The sequence below is a fragment of the Balaenoptera borealis genome, assembly GCF_965194805.1.
Source record: "Balaenoptera borealis genome assembly, chromosome: 18".
Taxonomy (NCBI): domain Eukaryota; kingdom Metazoa; phylum Chordata; class Mammalia; order Artiodactyla; family Balaenopteridae; genus Balaenoptera; species Balaenoptera borealis.
This window is the reverse complement of record NC_138877.1, coordinates 5,294,539-5,310,711: the sequence shown is the minus strand read 5'-3', so window position 1 is coordinate 5,310,711 and position 16,173 is coordinate 5,294,539. Positions and strand designations below refer to the sequence as shown.

At 42.7% G+C, this 16,173-nt stretch overlaps 1 protein-coding gene across 1 annotated transcript in view; it reads right to left on the bottom strand.

Annotated features, from left to right (window-relative positions):
• The window catches only part of CDK8 (cyclin dependent kinase 8), a 243,372-nt gene that overhangs the window by 37,428 nt on the left and 189,771 nt on the right, over positions 1 to 16,173 (bottom strand). The window contains exon 13 of the transcript XR_014236821.1: positions 1,356 to 1,517. The gene's annotated coding sequence lies outside the window, so the exon portion shown is untranslated. The remainder of the gene's footprint in view (positions 1 to 1,355; positions 1,518 to 16,173) is intronic.

Sequence of the window (16,173 nt, the reverse complement as noted above, 5' to 3'; positions counted from 1 at the left end):
TCCTCTCTTCTTATCCGCCCCCGACTTGAGTCTCCCTCCGCCCAGATATGAGAGAATCCACAATACCTATTAAATACAGGGTATCCCTTAAACTACCCAGCCAAGCCCCCTGGCAGTGGGACTTGATTGATGACTCAGGGGTAAGCTTAAGGAAAGAAAACGGAGGAGGAAAAGGAAGGACAGGAAGACAAGAAAAAAAAGAAAAGCCAATTATGTTCTCCTAGGTCCTGAAGGAAAGGGGTTTAAAAACATCAAACAGAAGTGTTATCTTTATTTTACTTTATTTTACTTGCCTTTATTCTTTTTGGTTTACCAATAAGGTCACTAAATTGAAAAGCTTTTAGGAAATAAGTTCAAATCCCAATAAAGAGTCCTAGAAAAAGTAACTCAGGTTGTCTTTACAGACATGTGATAACTACCCACACCTGATCCGGCTCGTAACAGCAACTAAATGCTAGGAAAATGCATAGCAGCTGATAACAATTTTAGCAAAGTTTGCAGCACCAGAAATGCAGAAGAAAAATCATGCATCCCTCTTCATGTGTAATCTATTAACCTACATTACTTCCAAAGGAAGCGTTTTTAAAGCTCTATTTTAAGGTGACATATATTTAGTTTCCATGTCATGTCAACATGAAATATTCTGGTCATTAATAAGGTAAACAGGATTTTAGTGAATTATTACAGTGCTCTGTATTTGTAATATTGATACTAGGGTGATAAATTTCTGTTGCATTCAAAGCTGACTTGTTATTCAAGTTGAAATGGCTTTCCTTCATTTTATCTTCATTTACCCAGGGGAATAGCTTCCAGGTCTATATTTAGGTCATTGATTTAGAATTCAAAAATGTGAAGGTGTAAGATACCCAGAGTCTGTTTTCAGGGTTGCTAATCACATTTCCCTTGCTTCTCCTGTCTTCAGTGACCCCCCCCCCCACTTTATATGAACTGCTGCTACACTTAATTTATACCCACTATTAGCCCTTAATTGTACTGTCCTGAAGTGTTCAGGATTGTTTCATATAAGTCGGTTTTATCTCTAATTAGATGGTAAGTTCCATAAGGGTAAGGTCCTTATTTTATACTACTGTTTCCTTCCCCTGTGATGTCTAGTGCAGTGCTGAACATGTAGTAAATATAACCCTACCCTTAGTATTGTGTCCATAATGTAGAGAATTTTCTTCAAATATAGTTGTTCTGTGAACCAGCCCTTTAAATAAAATTGCTCAGAGCAGTTGCATTAAGGGGCTAATGCCTCATACTTAGCTGGAAAAATGTTGCCAAATCAGGGAGTAAATTGGTTGCCTGTAACAGAAACTTGAGTAAAGTGCATACCAACAGGGGTTGCTTCTTACCACATGACAGGAAGTCTGGAGACAGCCTGGAGGGTCTGCAATATCTCCAGGGTGTCAGTGTATCTCAAGCTCCTTCTCCCCGTTGGCTCTGCTGTCCTTGACATGTGACTTTGTCTTCCTCTCACAAGATGGCTGCTCCCCTTGTGGACATTGTATCATATTCTGGAAAATGGTAGGGGGATGGGTAAAAGATGTAAGATCAAAGAGATGCCCGCCAACTGTATCTTCCCCCTAACAACCTTTCTGGGAGGCCCCAACCAGCACCTTCTGTTTGCTTCTTATTGGCCAGACCTGTGTCACACTGTGACACACCGCTAAGTGCCAAAGCGTCTGAAATACTAAGTAATATAAGCCAGGGACCTTGTCTGCACCAATGTGAGGGTTCCGTTACTAAGGGAAAAGGGGAATGCAGTTTCTGCCACAGTTGCTGAATAAATGACATTCTCTATTCTCTCCTGTTTATTTATTCATGAAATGACCCACTTTCTTTTTAAGCCATTCAAATCGCAGTAAGAAAACAACCCAGTATAAAAATGAGCAAGAGATCTGAAGAGATGCCTCATCAAAATAGAGATGGCAATATTCAGATGTCAAATAAGCACTATATGTCAGAGAATTGCAAGTTAAAACAATGAAATGCCACAACATACCTTCTAGAATGGCTAAAATCCAAAAAGCTGACAATACCAAATGCTGACAAGGATGGGGAGCAACTGGAATGCTCATTCACGGCTGGTGGGAATGCAGAATGGTACAGCTGCTTTGGAAGACAGCATGGCAGTTTTCCACAAAGCTAAGCACAGTCTTACCATACAATCTAGCAATCGAGCTCCTTGGTATTTACCCAAATGAGTTGAAAACGTAGGTCCACATGAAAACCTGCATCCAAATGTTTGTTTATAATTGCCACACACTGGAAGCAACCAAGATGTCCTCCAGTAGGTTAATGGATAAACAAACTGGTCCATCCAGACAATGGGATGTTATTCAATGATAAAAAGAAATGAGCTATCAAGCCATGAAAAGACATAGAGGAATCTGAACTATATATTACTAAATGAGAGAAGCCAGTCTACATACTATGTGACTCCAACTATATGACATTCTGGAAAAGGCAAAACTATGGAGACGGTAAAAAAAAGATCAGTGGTTGCCAGGGGTTAGGAGGAGGGAGGAATGTACAGGCAGAACACAGGATTTTTAGGGCAGTGAGACTGCTCTGTATGATATTATAGTGGTGGACTCGTCATACATATGTCAAAATCCATAGACTGTACAACCCAATGTATAACACAAAATGGGAACTTCATGTAAACTATGGACTTTAATGAATAAAAATGCATCAATATTGGTTCATTCATTGTAACCACACTAAAAGAAGATGTTAATGATAGTAGAAACTGTGTGAGGGGCTAGAGGGGTAGGGGGTGGGTATTTGGAACTCTATGTACTATCTGCCCAATTATTCTGTCAATCTAAAACTGTACTAAAAAATAAAGTCTGTTAATCATTTTTTTAAAAATGGGAATCATAATTACCATAGTGATGTCAACATACTGAGGTTACCATAATAAAGAGAAAAAATTTGCTTTGGAGGAGTCACCTTTGTTTTATTTATGGACCTTGAATGCATTCACAGACAAATTCTATTGCCTTTCAACTATTGCTAAATCTTAAAAAATTCTTCACATACACTTTTTTTTCAGTTTTAGTTCTGGGTAAAAGATTCACCAATTGTCTGCACATTGCCACTTTTTTTCCTCAGTCTTTATCATTCTCTCTCTCCCTCCCTGTCTCCCGCTGCCACTTTATCTATCTCTGTCTCCTACCTCTCTACACACAAGAATTTTTTGGTACTCAACCACTGAAGGTGAATTGCAGACACCCAGACACTGTACCCTAAATATTTCAGCATGTATCTCCAAGAACAAAAATGTCTTATTCTATAATAAGAGACAAGCAGAGCCTACGAAATGGGATCACAGAGACTAGGTATCTCTAACTTCTCAAGACTTCATTACTCCCTTTTTTTTCCCCTGTAAATATTGGTCCAACCTGATATATAGTGCCTTTATCCCCAGGAACTGATATCATGCTGAAGCAGGAAAATTAAATTTGGGAGAATGGGAGGTGATGATAAAGCACTGTGCTAAAGAGAATTCTGGTGATGTGAAGCGATCAGTCATTTTGTGTTCCGTGAAATGATGTGTGTGAAGCACGTGGTACAGCCGGTCCTGACCCGCCAGTGAGCTGAATGCACGCTGTCCGGTGTTATTATAACAACTGAACAAGCTCTCGAGCATGTTCCTAATGAGATCCTCACAGCTATATTTTTTAAACCTTTTGAAATGTGCCATCTTCCACTTCACCCTTGCCTGGTCAAAATATTGGATAAATTCCCAAAGTTAAAATGTAGGCAGTTTTAGTGTCATCTTTACTTAGAATCAGATGAATCTGAGAGTGATGACACCGTGACTTTTTCAAGACGCTTTATAAATGAGATACTGTACTCAGTGATTTACTTAAGTTCTCTTTTATCATTACTAAGTCTTCAGTGGAAAAACAATTGTCATTCTTTTTACTTAATAGCATGTCATCTTACATAAAAATTACAAACTGTTTTGCATTAGGAAGTGAGTTCAGTCTCACTTCAGGGGAAGCAAAAGAACAAGAGTGGTTACTAATTAAAAGAACATAATTAGAATATGTAAGAAATCAAATTATAAGAGCACAATAATTGTCAGCATTTTTGACATGTTCATCTGTACTTGTTCTTAGAATGAAGTGAAATAATGACTATAAATACCTCAGTTTTCAAGAGTTAATTTAGCTCCATACATAAATCTTTATAAACACACTTCACTTACTTAGCTTTCTTTTGAAGGATAGTATCTATTTTTATCTTGACACTAGAGTGAGATAAATACACATATCTACATACCCACATCTCACAAGAATAAAATCTACCCCAGAAAAATGAGGAGCTTTATCTTCAGTTGGAACATTAGCCCAATTATCTCGTGAGAGCAGGGCAGTATATTGATATTAACCTTATTTTCAAGTGACGAAAATTATGGGAAGGTGAAAATAATTCACACATATTGACAATTCATTATTTGCAGTATGATGTGCTTGTTATATTTAACATTCATAACATCTATTCAGTACATGGAATTACACCCATTTTACAGATAGGGCACAGAGAAATTACGTTATTTAACCAGGGTCACTCAAGAGTCAGTGATATTTTCGTGGGAAAGCTATTTTTCCGATGAACCAGGACAGCTGTGAAAATGGCCAAGTGTACACACTCTTCTGCGACCACAGCTGGTATGTCCCTTGTCTGTTCCCTGCCCTCCTTTCCTAGTGCCACTACCCAAGCTGAGGTCACTGCCACTGCCTTCTGTGCTGTGACAATATTTCTAACACATGTACCCTGGCTTTATTCCTCTTCAGGCTGTCTTCACACTATTTTATGGGTGATTTTTAAAATTCATGTAGATCTGATTGCACCTCTCCGCTGCTCAAAAACCTTCAGAGGCGCCTACCGTCTACAAGATAAGTCAAATCATTTTCTGTCTCCAGCCAGTTTCCCTAAAGCATCCTGAACTACTAGCATTCTCCCCATGTACCTGGGCTGTCTGAATACCTGTGGTGCCCTTCCCTTCTGCACCTGGGAAGCTCACCTTTCACAAGGCAACTCAAATGTCACCCTCTCCGGAGCCTTCTTGCATTTATCCACGTCTGCCTCTGTGCTCACATTGTACCCCTCCACCTGCCTTTCCTCCCACAATTATTTCACTGTCCCCCACCAAACAGGGAGTCCCTATAGGGCAGAGGCTACTTCTTATCCATCTTGAATTCCCAGCCCCTACGGCATGCTAGGCATATAACTAATATTTGTTGAATGGATTTCATGATAGCAGAGGAATAACTAACGTCCAAGCCATCCAAATACCACTTAAAGACCGATGGCTTGGTACCACTCCTCCTGGATTGCAAAGAAAGAGCTTGTCCCATTTACTATGGTGGCTCCTGTAAGGGAAGCTTGGCTCAGGAAAGAGCCAAAAACATCTAGTCCTGAAATAGCAGGATTCTTGCTTCACAAAGGGCAGCATCCCAAGTCATGTTGATAGGAAGGATGTCTTTTCTTCACAAATGATTTTTTTTTCTTTTTTTTTTTTTTCACAAATGATTGACTTGATTGTCCTCAGGGAAAAATTAGTGCTTACCTTGTCATGTGCTTGTGTCTTAAATAAACAGTGAGAAAAGCAAAAAAAAAAAAAAAAAAAAAAAAAACACCGATGGCTTCAAGGCATCAGGCTTAGAAATTTCCATGGCGAGCGAGTGGGAAACAGGCTTCCATCCCCCGCGAAGGCCATGAAGCTGGTCACGGCAGCAACAGGAAGAGGGAAGGTGTCTCGGTGGTGGGGAGCCTGGCAGCGGGCCTGTGTGTCCTGCCTGCTCCACACTGCCCCAGCCCCGCGACACTGGTCAGCTTCTCCTGACCCTCATCCAATAGCCTCACAGTCTGACCTTGCTGCGGGGAAAGCATCTGGACCTGAAGTTACCTGGCTGCCAAATGCGTTACAGCAAGATAAGCACGGGCCATGATTAGACGCCGTTTATTGACTGCTCACTCTGGGCCCCAGAACCTTGGGAGGCAGGGGGAGGAGTTCTTGAGTGAACCCCTCAGGATCTGCACTCCACACCCCTGTTCACTTAGGACAGTAACTTAGTGTCTCTGAGCCCCCAGTTGCCTCAGATAAAATGAGCATAAAAGTGGTTGTACCATCGCCAGTGTTCAGCGAATGTTAATTATTCCTCTTCTCTGCCCTCTCCCTGTCCAGACAGCACTTGTTGATTTATCAGCTCTATTCCCTTCTCCACCTGAAGGAAATCTGTTTTAAGTCAGTATTTTACAAACAATGCAGAGGGTTACCTGGAAATGACTGAACCAAAGCTATGACGTGGACTCAAGTTCACGAGACGTATTTATTTATTTATTTATTATTTTTTAAAAAATAAATTTATTTATTTATTTTTGGCTGCGTTGGGTCTTCGTTGCTGCGCGCGGGCTTCTCACTGCGGTGGCTTCCCTTGTTGCAGAGCCCGGGCTCTAGGTGCGCGGGCTTCAGTAGTTATGGCTCGCGGGCTCTAGAGCGCAGGCTCAGTAGTTGTGGCGCACGGGCTTAGTTGCTCCGTGGCATGTGGGATCTTCCCGGACCAGGGCTCGAACCCATGTCCCCTGCATTGGCAGGCAGATTCTTAATCACTGTGCCACCAGGGAAGCCCACGAAACGTATTTAAACAAATAGTAAATTGGGTATAGGATGAGCCTATGTATTGCAGTAAGGAATTAAAAAAAAAAATCAAACCCTGTAAACTGATGTCGCTGAGGGCAATGACCCTGTGCTGGTCCCGTTGGAGCCCACAGAGAATGTGTTCATTCCTATCTGGGAGTGATGTTGCTTTTAGATCCACGTGTACATTATTCATATTATTACAAAAATTGAAGAGCACTTGCTCGGAATTCAGTTATTAAACTACAGAGTCTTCATTTTACTGCTTGGGTTATTACTGTTCCTAATTTGCTCCTGAAACAAGTATACAGCTCTCTCTTGCGCTGCAGACTGCAGCGTGACCCGCTACAGCTGCTGGGGTGGCTTTCATCTCGTGCATGGCGAGGTCGAGTTAGATAAGCCACCAGGGCTCTGACGGAAGAAAACGGCTCCCAGGTGGGTGCTACCTGAGGAACGTGCCTTCGTTATCAGACGTTCCCCTTGACCACTGGGGCCTGGGAGTTTTGCTAGTTAATCATTCCAAACCCATTTATACGTGGGTTATTATGCAATGGCTTTTCCTATAAAAATTAAAGAGCTTAACAGATTTGGGTGTTTTTTAAATTTTACTTTTTCTTAGAAAAGCACTTGAAGATAAGATATTTGATAGATGAGGCATCTAAAGCTCAAGGAAGTTAAATAACTTGCCTGGGGTTATAGAGGATTTTTATTTTAATAAATCCCAGAATATTTCCTAATTGCCTTAGCTCCCAGTCTGACTCATTTTGGGTGGGAAGGGCTGTTTTACTCCTCTTTGTGATTCCCCATATCAGGTCCACTAGCCCTCACTACCCATAAGCGATAATCAAGTGTTCTTACTTACTACAAAGCGCTAATTATATTCAACAAACTTTTCTAAAAAAGAGACAGGTTGCAAGGTGTCCTGGAGGGTGACAAGCCAAGTATCATGTTTCTTCCTGCCACCAAGGAGTATCCCTCCAGCTTGGAAGGGGAAACCCAGGAATGTTACCAAATGCAAACATTGTAAGTCAAGGAAGAAAGGTAGTAGGTTCTAGGGGAGAAGTCAATTATAAATTAAATTCCACTGGAACATCATGAAGGGGGGAAATAGATCTATCCGAGTGGAAGCATGGAAGAGATAACCTTCAAGTTGAACCTTCAAGGGTAGATGTCATTTTGACAAGCTGACATGTTGGAGAAGGACGCCCCGGTGTGGGAAATGGAAGGGTTGGGGAGAAATGGGAGAAAGTGGTGGAGAAGCTGGAGGAAGAGATTAGGACTTAACTCTGTAGGGTCATGAATGTCTTGCTAAGAAATTCAGACATTATTGCATAGATGGCGAGGACCCACCAGAGGCAGCTCATCCATCCAACCACGTGTGTGAGCGAGCAAACTGGCCCAGTGCTGCGGGGAAGAGTTGAAAGGAAGAGCACCTGTGCTTTGGTAGGGCTCCTGTCCTGCCCGGATGGGAGGTGGGTTGGAGAGGAAGGTCCCAAGGTGAGGAGGTGAGTTATTAAGTTCTCACAGTTAGTGACAGATAACGAGGGTCCAAACTGGGAAAGCAGCAGAGAGAGCAAAGAGAAAACGTGGGTGTGGGGCACGGGACAGGGGTCCAGCCCCCAGGATTTGGTCCTGACTGGAAGGAAGAGGAGAGGAGGTTAGAATGTCAGAGATTATGTCAAGGTTTTAAGTTTCTGGAAAGGACCAGGAGGATGTTACTACAGACAGAGGAGATTGGAGAAAGGGCAGGTTTGAAGGGACACACCTGGAGTTTTATGGTGAATGCTGAGGAAATTCATTGGGTCCTGTATAAATGAAAAGATAGAAATCTACAGTCAAATATACATTGGTGGGACTTCCTTGCTGGCGCAGTGGTTAAGAATCTGCCTGCCAATGCAGGAGACATGGGTTCAGTCCCTGGTCCAGGAAGATCCCCCATGCCACGGGGCAACTAAGCCCGTGAGCCACAACTGCTGAGCCTGTGCTCTAGAGCCTGCGAGCCACAACTACTGAGCCCGTGTGCCACAACTACTGAAGCCCGTGTGCCTAGAGCCTGTGCTCCGCAACAAGAGAAGCCACTGCAATGAGAAGCCCATGCACCGCAAATATGAGTAGCCCCCGCTCGCTGCAACTAGAAGAAGCCGGCGTGCAGCAACGAAGACCCAACGCAGCCAAAAAAAACAAACAAAAAAATACATTGGTGCAGGGACGCCCTTGGTGGTCCAGTGATTAAGACTCTGTGCTTCCACTGCAGGGGGCACAGGTGCAATCCCTGGTTGGGGAACTAAGAACCCTCATGCTGTGCAGCCAAAATAATAAAAAATAAATAAAAAATAAAATCTATCTGTACCATTTACTCAGTAATTCCTTTCTGCTAGAGTAAAATGAGAAAAACAATTTAAAAAAAATACTTTGGTGCGTAAACAATGAGGTCCTACTGTATAGCACAGGGAACTGTATTCAAAATCTTGTAATAAACTGTAATGGAAAAGAATATGAAAAATAATATATATATAAATGAATCACTTTGCTGTACACCTGAAACTAACACAACATTTTAAATCAACTATACTTCAATTAATATGTATATATAGGTGCAGAGATTGATTTATTAGAATCTGAAAACCTGAACCGTCTCTCTGCAAGACTGAATATGAGGTCAATGTATATCAAACCAAGTGATCCATTATTTTTTTTAACATCTTTATTGGAGTATAATTGCTTTACAATGTTGTGTTAGTTTCTGCTACATAACAAAGTGAATCAGCTATATGTATACAAATATCCCCATATCCCCTTTTGCAGAGACAAAAGACCTGTGTGCAGAAAACTATAGGACACTGATGAAAGAAATTAAAGATGATACAAACAGATGGAGAGATATACCATGTTCTTGGATTGGAAGAATCAACACTGTGAAAATGACTATACTACCCAAAGCAATCTACAGATGCAATGCAATCCCTATCAAACTACCAATGGCATTTTTCATAGAACTAGAACAAAAAATTTCACAATTTGTATGGAAACACAAAAGACCCCAAATAGCCAAAGCAATCTTGAGAAAGAAAAACGGAGCTGGAGGAATCAAGTGATCTATTGTTACAGCTATTAATAGAGTGAAACCTTGCTCTCCAGGGGAAATCGAGTGATTTTAGATAACGTCATTGATTGACACTGATGCAAGATTAAATGAGTATGCCAAATCTACATAGACTATATTAATTCACCCAAACAAAGGTCCGTTCTCTACAGGTGCCCTCGCTGGTTTCTGTTTGATGTTTTGTCACTCATTTCAATGTGGGCAAGAGTCCGGGGAGCACTTTACTTGCACTTAATGGAAATGTTCAAAAAATTAGAAGTCTCAGTTGCCAAGGAACACGCAGTTTAGCGGAGAAGATCAAGAGAAGTAAGCAGACTGTTGCAGTTAGGATGCACACACTTCTAGAAGGTTCTATGAGAAGCATCTTAAGCAGAAAGACTGAAAGAGGGAAACTGATTGAAGAAGTCTTCTTGAGGAGGAGAGTCGATGAGTAGGAATCAGTAAGTTTGAGCAAAGAGCCACCTGTAGGCAAAAGTTGTACCAAAAGCAAAGGCATGAGGATGTATGGTGAATTCAGGTAAATATCACTGTTAATTCTGGACAGGCCCAGGAAACTGATGTACGTGGGGTGTGTGTGTGTGTGTGTGTGTGTGTGTGTGTGTGTGTAAGCATAGCAGAGAGGTGTGGAAAGATTATACAGAAATGAGACCAAGGAGGTAAACTGAGGCAGGTCATGTTCATGTAGTCAATTAATTTACTTACACATTATAATATGACAAAGGTTTAAGGTGTCTCATAACATATATTCCACAAAACAGGATTAAAAACGAATGAGGAAATCAAAGAACAAACATGTGAGGGCTGGATATTTGTGAGATAAGACTGAAATCACAGAGAGTAGTTGAAGGTGGACCACCTATTTGGTTCTGAGCTTCCTAGCTGCCAACATAAAGAAGAAAACATGACTCACAATATCTGTTAAATGAGAGGGTGGCTGAAGTCAGGAGCCAGGCCTCTGGCCCCCGCTTTGCCTTGTGGGCTCCTTTCCTGCCATCATGAGAATAAACCAAGGTCGCACGCCAGAGTCTGATGACCACGTACAGCCAGCAGAGGCTATCTGGCTGGCATCGTGTTTTTCATTACTGTTGTCTTTTACTTTTCTTTCAACTCTTCTCCTGTTATTACAAAAGCAATATATTTGTAAGATTTTAAAATATAGAAATATCTTTTCTATATAAAATATAGAAAAAACAAACTACAATCCTGATGAGAAATTAGCAGTACTCACACCTGCTTTTTGCCCTAAATATTTGCTCCAGTGGCCCTTTCTTCATTTGGATCTTCCGGGCAGGACATGCCACCCTTGGGTGCCTGTTCCACCTGCCTTACATCTGGCCCAAGTCACATATTTGTGTTTCCTACCTGGTCCTTGTGATCCCCAAAATAAAACCCTAAACAATGTATGATTCCTAAAATGAAATCACAAAGTAAGTAAAATATCAGAGAAAAGAAAGAAAAGGATAAGAGGGGGAAGGTAGTCGTTCAAGAGGAAAATAAATCTAACAAGTTAAGATTAATTAACGTATTTAAAACATCAATTAAACATTTTAAATAAGAAATTATAAAACCACATCAAGATTGAAAGTCAAAAATGTTTAAATAAAGAAACAGGATAAATAAAATTTAGGCTAAAAGAGATAAAAATCTAGAAAAGTTAAAAGTTATCCTTTCTACAAAAGTAGAAAGGATAAAAGATTAAGAACAAGGATGTAAAGGATAAAAATTACTGCAATCAGGGCTTCCCTGGTGGCGCAGTGGTTGAGAGTCTGCCTGCTAATGCAGGGGACACGGGTTCGAGCCCTGGTCTGGGAGGATCCCACATGCCACGGAGCAGCTGGGCCCGTGAGCCACAACTACTGAGCCTGCGCGTCTGGAGCCTGTGCTCTGCAGCAAGAGAGGCCGCGATAGTGAGAGGCGCGCGCACTGCGATGAGGAGTGGCCCCCGCTTGCCGCAACTGGAGGAAGCCCTCGCACAGAAACGAAGACCCAACACAGCCAAAAAATGAATAAATAAATAAATAATAATTAAAGGTGCTAATAATTAAAAAAAAAAATTACTGCAATCAGTAAAAATATAAAGCTCGAAGAAGACATTGCAGAGACTAACAAATCATAAGTAAAAACAACACTGAAAAGTAATAGAATTAAAAGTGAAAACAGTTCTAAAGAAAATAAATCTAAGTATTCCAAAAATTAGAGAAAGAGAAGGAATATTAAAATATCAAAACGGGGGGTCTTCCCTGGTAGCGCAGTGGTTAAGAATCCGCCTGCCAATGCAGGGGCCACGGGTTTGAGCCCTGGTCTGGGAAGATCCCACATGCTGCGGAGCAACTAAGCCCGTGCACCACAGCTACTGAGCCTGTGCTCTAGAGCCCGTGAGCCACAACTACTGAGACCTCGTGCCATGACTACTGAAGCCTGTGCGCCTGGAGCCCGTGCTCCACAACAGGAGAGGCCACTGCAATGAGAAACCCGTGCACCTCAGCAAGGAGTGGCCCCCGCTCACTGCAACTAGAGAAAGACCGCGCGCAGCAATGAAGACCCAGCGCAGCCAAAAGTAAATAAATAAATAAATAAATATTTTTTAAAAAATTTATAAAAAATAAAATAAAATAAAAAGTTTAAAAAAATATATCAAAAAGGGGGACCTCCCTGGTGGTCCAGTGGTTAAGACTCCATGCTTCCAATGCTGTGGACTTGGGTTGGATCCCTGGTTGAGGAACTAGATCCCACCTGCCATGCAGCCAAAAAATAATAAATAAATGATCAAAAATTTAAAAAATATATATCAAAACAGATGATGAAAACCACATCATTCAAAGCCATAATGTGCTCTAACATAGCACTGAGGTATGGAGCTAAAGTACTGAAGAAACTCCAACTTCTTTACTAAAATGGAAGAGAATGAAAGAAAACCAGTAGAGAGATTTTATTTATTTAGTTTGTTTTTGCTTTTTCGCCTCGTGGCATGTGGGATTTTAGTTCCCTGACCAGGGATCGAACCTGGGCCCACGGCAGTGGAAACGCGGAGTCTCACCCACTGGACCACCAGGGAAGTCCCTGAGAGATCTCAGAGGTGGTGGCGGTCTCAGCAATGTCCTGGGTCTCGCTGGCCTTCCGCACGGTTGGTCCTGCTCTCACAGCGGTGTGCCCCTCACACAGTCCAGGCAGTGGAGCCGTGGGCACATGTGAAGGGGCAGGAGGAGAGGGGGGCAGCTCACTCATACCACCAACCCTGTCACTGGGAGGCCACTGTTCCTGCCAGCACCGCCTCTTCTGCAGCCACAGCGCTCGGGGCTCCCCTCAGGTCCCCACCGCTGCTAGTCTCGGGGTGGCACCAGCCTCCTCAGCCCCTCAGCCTCGCCCACCCCTCTGTAGATCATCCCGTCATTAAAATCTTCAGCGACACCCTTGGGTAGTATCTGTTTCTCACGAGACTGTGTCTGAAACACGTTGTAATCTGCTCCCCCCAAAATAAGTACTGTGAAATTGTGGCTGTTTAATGCTTAGCTATAAACAAGCCCAGAAGTGATTTAGCCTCTGTGTTAGTTTGCTAGGGCTGCCTTAACCAAGTCCTTGCAGGCTGGGGGGCTTAAACAACAGAAATGTCTTTTCTCACGGTTGAGGAGTCTGGAAGTCCAAGATCAAGGTGTCAGCAGGGTTGGTTTCTCCCGCAGCCTCTCTCCCTGTGTCCTCACACTATCTTCCCTCTGTGTACCTGCCCCCTGGTGTCTCATCCTCTTCTTACAAGGACACGGGTCATATTGGGTTAGGGTCCCACCCTAATGGGCTCATTTGACTTAATGGCCTCTTTAGAGACCATCTCTCCCAGTATACACACATTTTGAGGTACTGAGGTTTGGGACTTCAACACATGAAACTGGGGGAGACACAATTTAGCACATAACAACATCATTAATAAAGTCTAACTGGAAAACATTGGCTTCAACTTATACTGTACATATATCTTTAAACTGTTAAATTTTTTTTATAATCATTTTTTTAGCCACGCCCCACGGCATGTGGGATCTTAGTTTCCGAACCAGGGATCGAACCCGCACCCCCGACATTGGAAGCATGGAGAGTTAACCACTGGACCACCAGGGAAGTCCCCAACTAATCTTGTATCTGCCCTAATACATACGAAAGATCTATCACATGCCTGCTTGTAAGACCCTCCAATGACAGATTCTCTTAAGAAGGATGTGATGGGGGTGAGGGATTCATCCCAGCCCCAGGGAACAAATCAGAACTGGAGGATGGGGCAGTGCAAGTCCCCAGCCCTAGATCTGGAATCATTGTTTTTTGAGGATTTGTTGTGGAACCGGCCTTTAAGTTGATAACAGTTGCTGGGATCTTACAGATTGATACAGTTAATGACTTACAGATTATTGCAGTAAAATAGCCCTGTAAAAGACACTTCCCACTCGCTTGCCAGTGGAAACCAGGAGAAGAGGTCAGGCTCAGCCAGGTTGGGGAAACCAACAGTGCTCCACGATCCTTCTGTAATTCCAGTTTTTTTTTTTTTTTTTGAAAGAGAGAGAAGCTTCAGGCAGGTGCCATAAAACATGGCTCCAGACACCAGGACTGAGGACTTGAAACCATCAAGTCTCTGGGACCTGGCAGCTCTGTTTGTTTAGTGTCGCCCTGGCTTCTCACCTCGAGACCACACACTACCTCTCTTCCTTGCCCTAGAGTTGGGTCTTTAGATCTGAAATTTAAAACAGCATGAATCTGTTCCTCTCCCCATCTCAGCCCCCCCCCCATGCAATAGCGATAGCTCTCTTCATATGATTCAGAATGAAGTCATCATCTCTTTGAATGATCCCTATTGTATTTCTTCAATTATAACTGAAAGCTAAAGGCTTTCTGAATCAATAAATGATCCATCTTCATTCCCAATAACTTTGCCCATTTGACCTACATAGTTTCCCAGTTTCCCATGTTTGTTTTCAAACTAAGCAGACAGCCATCCATCCACCCATCCATCCATCCATGCTTTAATCCCTCCCACACACGCAGAGGAGTCCCAAGAGCCCAGGGGAAAGGCAGGAATGCTTCCAGAAAAACAAAGACCCTGGGTCAAAGCCAGGGCAGACACCTTCCCATCACCTCCACATCACCCCAGCGTCCTGCTGCCCAGACGTGACTCAGAGAAGCGGGGCTCAGGCTTCAACACAGGAATCCACGGGCCGTGACGTCCCAAAGCCCTGTGCTACCTTCCTTCACGTCTTCATTTTCTTTACCTGCTTTACAGGCTCACACCTTCTAGCCCAACTCAGAAATTATTTGTCCTGTTAAACCCATAGGCTCCTCGTGCATAGACACTGTTTCTGTACCCTCCAGACATTCAATAAATGTCGCAAGGCAACCAATCTATAAGCATTTGTTGAGCACCTATTCTATGCCCAGGGCAACAACGGCCCTTGCTGGTCAGTTTTCAGTGGGCTTTGGGCAGGAGCTGGTGCGGAGGGCCAGTTAACCCAGACGAAACGTGCTCGTTGTGTGGCCTCGAACCCTCATGCTCACGTCAGTGTGTGTGGTTAACATACAGCCTCGGGCAAAGAGGTGTCCACCTCGCCGACCACTTCTCACTGGCAGGTTTTGCTTTTGGTTTTTTTTGAAGTTTCTTTTATTAAAGTACAGTTGATTTACAATGTTGTGTTAGTTTTCGCTGTGCAGCAAAGTGATTCAGTCATACATTCTTTTTCATATTCTTTTCCATGATGGTTTATCACAGGATATTGAATGTAGTTCCCGGTGCTATGATAGTAGGACCTTGTTGTTTATCCATTCTATATATAATAGTTTGCATCCACTAACGCCAAACTCCCGCTCCATCCCTCCCCTCCCCACCCTCCCCCATGGCAACCACAGGTCTGTTCTCTATGTCTGTGAGTCTGCTTCTGTTTCACAGATAAGTTCATTTGTGTCATATTTTAGATTCCACATATAAGTGATACCATATGATATTTGTCTTTCTCTTTCTGACGTACTTCACTTAGTATGATAATCTCTAGATCCATCCATATTGCTGCAAATGGCATGATTTCATTCTTTTTTATGGCTGAGTAATTTTCCATTGTATATATGTACCACATCTTCTTTATCCATTTATCTGTTGATGGACATTTAGGTTGCTTCCATGTCTTGGCTGTTGTGAATAGTGCTGCTATGAACATAGGGGTGCATGTATCTTCTCAAATTATAGTTTTGTCTGGGTATATGCCCAGGAGTGGGATTGCTGGGTCATATGGTAGCTCTAATTTTTTGAGGAACCTCCATACTGTTCTCTATAGTGGCTGCAGCCATTTACATTCCCACCAACTCACTGGCAGGTTTTGATGCCATCCTACAATTAAGATCCTGCGGCTCCCCGGCAAATGGGACACAAAAACATCTGAGCAGGAAG